The following is an 8283-nucleotide window of genomic DNA, read 5'->3' as shown; positions in this document are numbered from 1 at the left end:
CGAGGGGTCCAGACTGAAACGCGCCCAGCGTCTCAAGACGCTGGATTCACCCCGCAAGGAATCCATAAGGGCGTTCTATGCCGCTTGTCGATGAATGCGTCGGTGGCGTTCAGTTGCTTTCATGCGCCCGTGGTGAACGGTCGTGCGTAGCGTGAGCTTCCAAGGAGTGGATTTAGCGGCACGATAAGGCCGCGGTATCAGGTGGACACAAAAACCAGGCCAGGACTACCAACTGAACTTGCCATCACTGCCAACAGGTGCGTCCATTTTGCCCACGGTTTTAAATTCGAACCTTTTCTTGGCAAACATTTGTCACTTTGATAGTATCTATTTAGCCGCCTATTACTTGGTGCTCTCATGGTCGTTTCGTTCACTTGGTATGTGCCAAAGTTAATATAGTATGACAAGCGTGTATGACGAACATAAATGATCGGTCGTGACATGAATATCGTGATATTTGTGTCATGTAGGTCATGAAACAGACGCCTACGTCTTGGTGCTCTCATGGTTCTTTCGTTATCTTGGTATGTACCAAAAGTGGCATAATATGACGATAGTGTATGACGAACATAAATGATAAGTCATGACATGCGTATCATGTAGGTTAGGAAACATCCGCTTACGTCTTGGTGCACTCATGGTGGTTTCGTTAACTTGGTAGGCTCGCCGCACACTGCTTCGCATAACATAGATTCCCACAGGACGTGGGATCTGCCAGCATTTAAGGGGAGGCCTTACAGAGTGTAACATTTTCGAGACACTCTTACGCGACTGTCTCTCATGACGGAAGTGGTTGCGCTGGGTGCATATCGAATGAACCATCTGTGGGCGGTGACTTTCAAGGACGAAGAAGGAAAAAAAGATTCTCGCCGCAGACGCGAACCCGTGTGACCGAGGCGTGCGCGTCAAGCTCTAGTTGCTTCTTCACGGTTTACCTGGCGACGGCGTTCGCAGTGCTTTGTCGCCTTTTGAAGAGGTGACTGAAATCACCAGTAACGAGTGGAGGGTGTAAGGATGCTTTGACAAAGGGTCAAGCGCCCGTTCTCTGACATTGAAACTGAAGGTGGGCGTCACCACCGAGGACTTGTACAAGGAGCTCCGAGTAGTGGAAAATGTTGCGCTCGAGCATGTCCCGGGCTGAGTTCCCCCCTGCCTCCGGTACCGTGGTATCGGGTACATACGATGCGAGTGCCGTGTACCACGCTGTGCGCTTTGTCGTCGTTACGGCCACGATGGGATCCAGTGCGTCCGTACCTACGCCGCAGTGACAGGCACGGAATTAAAGGAAGATGTCACAGATCGCCTGATGGACGTGGTAGACGCAGTGGAAGCCACTGGTAAAGGGAAAAATGTCCAGTCTTCGATCCTAACGCCCCTGAAGAAGGCAACGCCTGTTGATGAAGGCAAGTCATTTGATGGCTAGAAAGACGCGTGGGATGACAAGACAGAACCAAATAACTCGATAGAGATCGAGGTAAAAGAGGCCAAGGAAACTTGCACCTCAGCAGAAGTGACGACCGGAGAACAGCACGACACTGACGACACCGTGATGCCAACGTCAAGTAGTGCGCCTGCTAAGAAGCTTCATGAGGAGGCAGGTGAGTAGGAGGATAAGGGATCAAGAGACATGTATTGACGAGTCTCCACCGAAGGCTACCCCGGGACGCCGATCGGCGTTCAAGCCCAAGCCCGGCGTTCCAGCCAAACGCCGCACTACAACCCGACGCGTCCGCTAACGCGCAGGCGTTCCGAGGAGAACAGACTTGTTGCAGAGGCCTTGGGACTGGGGTTTGTGGGCAGGATGTGCGTCGACCGTTGTCATTGTGCTTTGAAGTCCAGACAACCATGGTCCGCCTGACTAGACCGTCGAGTCAACGAAGCAGATGTGAGACGGACTATGTGCGATAATGTGCTTTGTGCTATGTGTTTTTCTTTAAAGGACAGCTAACCTTTCAAGTGGTGTTTGTGTCGCGACGTTGAACGTGCCTGGACTAAGCGGGCGTAGAAGGCAATGCCAAGTTAAGCGTATTCTTGTTGAATTGATTTATTGGCCGTTCAAGAAACAAAAAAATTGGCAGTGGCTTAGCTCGGCTATGCCAGGATATACGTAGCGAAAGCTAAGGCATAGCATGGTTAGCTTTGGTTAATCTTGATTGCAAGTCCAGGTTAGTCTGGTTTCTAGCTATGTTGCGGCGTTTAGCCAGTCGTTCGGCGTGCTGTTCGTCTGTTTTCTGGGCGATTCGTTTACTCTTCATCCCGTTCCGATGTCGATTCCAGGCCTCCTCCTGCTTATCAGAATTGTCGCCGTCCATACTGCCGCCTCAACTGTGGTTGCGGCGCACGCGAGCTCTCCTTTTCAATCCTCTACATGTTATCAGGCATGCGACGCAGCTGGCGAAGCGAGCGGAGGCGAACGCAACGATGAGGAATGCGGTGTGACGAGGAACGCGGTGTGGCGTCATGTGCTTCCTCGAAGCACGGCCACGGCGAAATCGCAATTTCGCGGCCAGTAAAGCTCTCGCTTTAAAAATGGCGATGGATGAGTTCACGGAGCAAATGGTTAACATTTTCCGCCCCCGATATACCGTATGTGTATGTCATGCGGCGGGTAGGTCTGGGGGCTGCCTTATTTTTTTGCGTAGCAGCATTGATGTAGTTGAATAGGTCACGTCATCTGTGTATGGTAGAATGGTCCTCTGTGATTTTACTTTTTCAGAGATGCCTTGGAGGGCAATATGTGTGTATGTTCCGAACGTAGCACAGGAATGGGAAGTCTTCTTGGTTATATTCAGCAGTACATAAATTGTGAAAAGCATGTCATCTTACTGGGTGATTTTAATTGTGTTTGCTTTCCAGATGATAAATCTAAGCTGACAAGTGTTTGTGATAAAGGTGCCGTGCTTTTAAGTTCGATTGTTAGGGAACAAAACCTTGAAGACATTGGTTATGTGTTGTCAATCAAAAATCATACCATGTATACGCACTACCAAGGTGATTGTCATAGCAGGCTAGACAGAATTTATGCTCTGTTAACCTTTGTACCTTTTTTTTCTTCAAATTATCAAGTGTTACATGTTAGTTTTAGCGATCATTGCCCGATTATGTCAACCATAGGAAAAAAAACATCAACATTCAGCTGGGACTTATGGAAGCTAAATGATAAGCTTTTGCAAGACGATATTTTCCAAATGGCAGCGCAAGAAAAGCTCGAAAATTTGCTCAGCACAACTACGTCAGCATTCTTGATTGCAGAATGGGAACTCTTGAAAAGAGAAGTTAAATTCACCGCAATTGAAAGAGCATGCGTAGTCCAGCAATAAAAAAAAGAAACCGAAAAGAATTACATCTTAGGTTAAAATACACGCTCTGCGTAGAAAGCTCCTCGCCTGGATTACTTTCGACAGAAATCAAAGAACTAAAGTCTGACCTTGAAGTCATGAATGAAGAAAAGTATAGGGGTGCGGTGTTAAGGGCACTGGCCGAGAGTTTATGGATGGGAGAGACGCCTACCAAGCGAGCAATAAGCGACGAGAAGAAACACATGGTTTCCGGAAAAATAACCGAAATTAGGTATCAAGGGGAAGTCACTAATGATGCTGAAATGATAGAGCACGCATTGCAGTCTTATTATGAAAGTTTGATGGGGAAAAAGACAGGTGATATCGAAAGTTTTGCAACTGACTTCTTGCCATTGATGCCAACATAATCAGACGAGGTCTGTGAAGCACTCGACAGACCAATAAGCCTGTCGTAAGTTGAGGATGCGGTTGACGAACTTAGCTCCGTATTCAGAAATGCATCTTAACTTGAAGCCCAGGCTGGACTTGATTTAAATGAGCCTGTCGTGAGCGCACTGAAAGAAACGCAATGAGCGTTTTGGGCGCGTTCGCACCAGGCATCATTTATATCATGTCAAGTATGAGCTTCAAGTTAAGATGCATTTCTGAATACGGAGGTTAGTGCCCACTAACCCGGCGAGTCGCCGGGGCCTGCTGGTCTTGGAGGGGCTTTCTAGAAGAGCTTTAAAAGTGTAACTGTAGCATTACACCGCATGATAAGGGAAATGTACGACAATAAGGTTGCGCCTCCTTGTTTTTGGACATCGCAAGTTATTTTAATTGCTAAAGCGAAAGACCGTGCGAGGCTTTTGGCGGTGGAAGCCTATAGACCGGTAAGCGTGACAAATACGGACTATAATGTTTACACTAAAGTACTGGTGCGACGATTGCAGACTGTTATAAAAGAACTTGTGGGCCCCCATCACACATGCGACATCAAAGGCAGGTCAATCTTTTCGAATATACGCACTGCAAGGGCCATACGGGAATATTGTGATGAAAGAGAGAACAGGGTCACTATGATACAAATTGACCTTCAAAATAATTTTGATAGAATCGTCCATGATATTCTTCCTTTTAGAACATGTTAAAGCGGGTGCAGTGATAATAGATGGAGTAAGAATGGTGTACAAAGATTCAGCTCCAAGGTTAGTAATTAATAGGAAATTAGGCGCCAATATAAAAGTGGATTCATCAGTAAAATAACGATGCTGTTTGTCGCCTCTTTTGTTTGCCTTGTATTTAGAGCAGTTATGTTTGAAAATAATTATTAGCCAATCTATTCTTGGATTTATCTATGCAGGAATTGAGACTAGAGTTTTGGCTTATGCGGATGACATGGCAATTTTCTTGCTGTGATACAGAGAATGTGGATAAAAGTATGAAAGAGGTTGTTTTTTTTTTTGCGCCGCAACTGGAAGTGTTGTCAGCTGGACTAAGTGCCTATGTTTATGGCACGGCAGCTGGCCACAGGCACCCGAGTATTTTTGTAACATAAACTGAAGCGTTACCCCTGGAAAATATCGCGAGGTGTCATTGGAACTTTATCGTGACAGTGCAGAGTATTGGTTCGAATAAGTAAAATAGTTAAAGATCAGACATAAAATTGGAGCGGGCATAATTTTTCAATGTTTTCAAGAGCTAGTGTTTGCAATTTGTTTTTAGCTACAAAAGTGTATTATGTACTACAAGTGGTATGCATGGCAAGAATTTAGGTGCAGAAATTTCATAGTGTGTTTGCGGCGTTGGGAAAGAACTAGCCGGTGTAACTTGCTTCATTCGGTGAAGAATGGGGGACTAAGGCTAACACATTTGTTTTTGAAACAGATTGTTAGTAGCTTCCTTTTCTGAAGGGACCAAAGTGGTATATTACTGCGTATTGTTATTCAAGTGACATTAAGTTGTCCCTTGCCCGAGCGGGTTGTCTTATCGACAAATGAACGAACTCGAACACCAATTGGTTTTCTGAGGGAAGTTATGTCCTTTTCTTTACTGAAAGCACATTTTTCGAATGAATTTTTGTCTTCTGTGACGCGTAAGAAACTCTATTGTGATCTGGTTGTAGTTTCCTTGACGCTTCCTGTGTATCGAACGATGTATAACTTAAGGACCTCAACGCAAAGTGCTGAAACGCATAAAAGAAATGCCGGTTAGATCTTCAGCGAAACCCCCCTTTCTTCAATGGCATTCTGGCACTATTTGTGATGCCATGACTACAAAGCAAGGGCTTCTTTTTCCGTAGTGTGTTAACTGCATCATATGTAAGAAACCAGAACCTATTGAGCACATCATCTTGGATTGCCATGACTCCGTTTTCTTGCAGGGTGTTCTCAAGCGAACTCTGAAGAAAGAACTGCCGATAAACCCTTTCGATATTCGGTTCTTACCCTGTGCAAGCGTAAAGGGAGTGCCGGCTCACATGATAATGCTTCTGTATATGAGCGGCGTGTGGAATACGCGCATCGATGCCAGGAATGGCCGCGTAGATGAAAGGTCTGCGAGGCCACACCTAAATGAAAGTCTTATGTACACGCGTGATGCCCTCAAGCTCATGATTGAACCGCCAGAGTGATTTCAGGAGCTTGATAGTTTGGTGTCTGTGAGACCCTCTTTGAAGACTTTTTAAATCAGTACAGTCTATCCAAATGATGCAGTATTATTGTTCAGCACTAAGTGACCTGCTTTGTAGGTGTTTACGTGGTGTTGTAATGAAGGTTATAACGTAAATAAAGCGTCCATGGCGTAAAAGGTTTCTATGTCGGGCTTCCGTGCTAGAGGTCCTGTGTTCGAATCCTGCCCGCGGATAAAGTTAATAATGCATATTTAGTTACTTATTACACAGTGCTTTGTTGAAAATGACGAATTTACAAAAGTCGAATAGATGTTTAAAGCCAGAAGGGCAAAGTTTAGGCAAATCCATGTACATTCCATGATTCCCATGACGGCTGAACCACCCCGACTGCAGCTCTCGTAGACACAAGCGCCAGAGTTCCCTCTTGTAATCGGTGTGTGAAACTATGTATTGGGTGGTTTTTTTGGCTTTCCTCCAGCTACGACATGTGTCAGCACATGCCTTACTGGTTTGCTTTGCCTCCTCATAGGGGCGCGGGAGCCTTAAGGCACGGACATTGAAGAATGTGTTGGAGGGTAGACATATAACAGCTCCGCTGTAATCACAATAAAGTCCTAAACCACAAAGCGCGATTCGCATGGTTGCAGAGCGCTCGCAGCACCAGAGTTTCGCGTAGCAACTTTTCTATAAAAATCCACGAGTAGTATTTGCTTCCACGTGACTAACGACAGCTTTTGGAGGCTGCTTTCTTCTTTACTACGAGAGCGATGCAGCAAACGGCAATGCTCATAAATAATTGCGAGGAAAGGCCAGCTTGAGATCGCTAAGACAGTTAATGACGCACGTAGGATCTGGCCATGGCTATCAAACGAAACATCAAACAGTGATTAAATGATAATCGTTGTAGGCACTGGTAGGCTTCGGTCACTAGTGAATATGATTCACTATTTCACTGCGATTCCCGTAGTCTCCATTCGAACACTTGCTCATCCGCACCAATCGAACGCCCATGAAATTAGCAATTAACTGCACAACACAGCTAACTGAGAGGCTCGAGTCTCTAGTGATCACAAGTGAAATACAACGCACAAGTGAAATACAACGCCCAGTTCAGTGTTACAGCTTTCTTACACACAATGACATCATGCAATATCACATGCCATAAACGAATGACTCAATATAGCTACTAGGAACTCGTAGGCTTAAGTCGCGAGTGAATACTGTAACATATTTTTACTGCCACAGTGGTAGCTTTCATTAGTAAACGATGTCATTTGTATCAATCAAGCTGCTGTAAAATAAGCACTTTTTTGTTACCATTGCCAGTTGATAATGCCGAGTCATTAGTTACCACTTATTCTCTATCTTAAGAACATGACCACGCAATTTGCGTTTGTGAGCTCTCAGTGTTCCCAAATCGTACGAAGGACAGTATAGCGTTTACTGCACTCGATATTTTCCACGTTCTTGGCCTAGGTATATACTAGGGACGGGTTTGCTTTGTGTATGGCGTGATACCTTACGAATACTACTAATCGCTTCAGATGCTGATCATACGCATTAGATGCGATATTGACCCATGTGCTTACTTATCCCTCTGGGATGGCATTTCACCCACTAACACTTAAAGTTATCGGTCAGCAAAAGACGTGCGCCTGCATGATTTGGAACTTACTCGAGTGTTATCGTTGACTCCATCAGCAGTGTATGGTCTCACGGAACTTTGTGTAATCAGGTTGTACGTGCAACACGAATTATGTAGTACGTACTTTCCGGAAGGCACGCGAGCACTGGTGATTACGCTGGAACGTTCGACGAATCATGTAAAAAAAAAAAGACGACGCGCTTGACCCGCAGATGACATTTTCGACGTTCGCCCGCTGGTGCTCGCCACTATCATTGTGGTTTGAATGTCACTTGCCTTTAGGGGCACAGGTTCGTCCAGTAAAGAGTTAGTTATGTGATACACAGTTTTAGCTACCGTCTTCGTCGCTACTACGTGACATTATGAAGGACCTGCAAAATCGTGGAATAGTTGAAAAAAAAAAGAAAATACATCGTGGCATCTGGAGATGCATACTGAACAACACACGCACGCGTATGAGGGACCTTTCTCAGTGCGCGGAACCACTAGGTCCCAAGGGAACCCATTGAGTTTTCTTGAAAATTTACAAAAGGGAACTCTGATGCTATGTGTACGTCTATGGGAGCCACGATGAGCTGCAGCCACGATGATTCAGTCAGCAAAAATAATAAAAAGGATGGTTAGTTAATGAATTTGCTTCATCCTTTGGACATTAACCACCATTAGGACTTCGCGCATTTATAACATTCAACAAAATGTTTCGTTACAAACACAAAAACTCGCAGTGA

At 45.2% G+C, this 8283-nt stretch overlaps 1 protein-coding gene across 5 annotated transcripts in view; it reads left to right on the top strand.

Moving 5' to 3' along the window:
- The first annotated feature begins 103 nt into the window (after nucleotides 1-103).
- LOC142575940 (E3 ubiquitin-protein ligase MIB2-like) overlaps nucleotides 104-8283 on the top strand; it is a 291148-nt gene continuing 282968 nt past the window's right edge. For 2 of the 5 annotated variants that reach the window (XR_012826743.1, XM_075685771.1), the window contains exon 1: nucleotides 104-257. The gene's annotated coding sequence lies outside the window, so the exon portion shown is untranslated. The remainder of the gene's footprint in view (nucleotides 258-8283) is intronic. The other 3 variants (XM_075685763.1, XM_075685762.1, XM_075685765.1) reach the window with 2 other exon arrangements.

The sequence above is a fragment of the Dermacentor variabilis genome, chromosome 3 (assembly GCF_050947875.1).
Source record: "Dermacentor variabilis isolate Ectoservices chromosome 3, ASM5094787v1, whole genome shotgun sequence".
NCBI classification, from domain to species: Eukaryota; Metazoa; Arthropoda; class Arachnida; order Ixodida; family Ixodidae; genus Dermacentor; species Dermacentor variabilis.
Note: the sequence above shows the minus strand (reverse complement) of the source record. Positions and strands in the feature narration are given on the sequence as shown.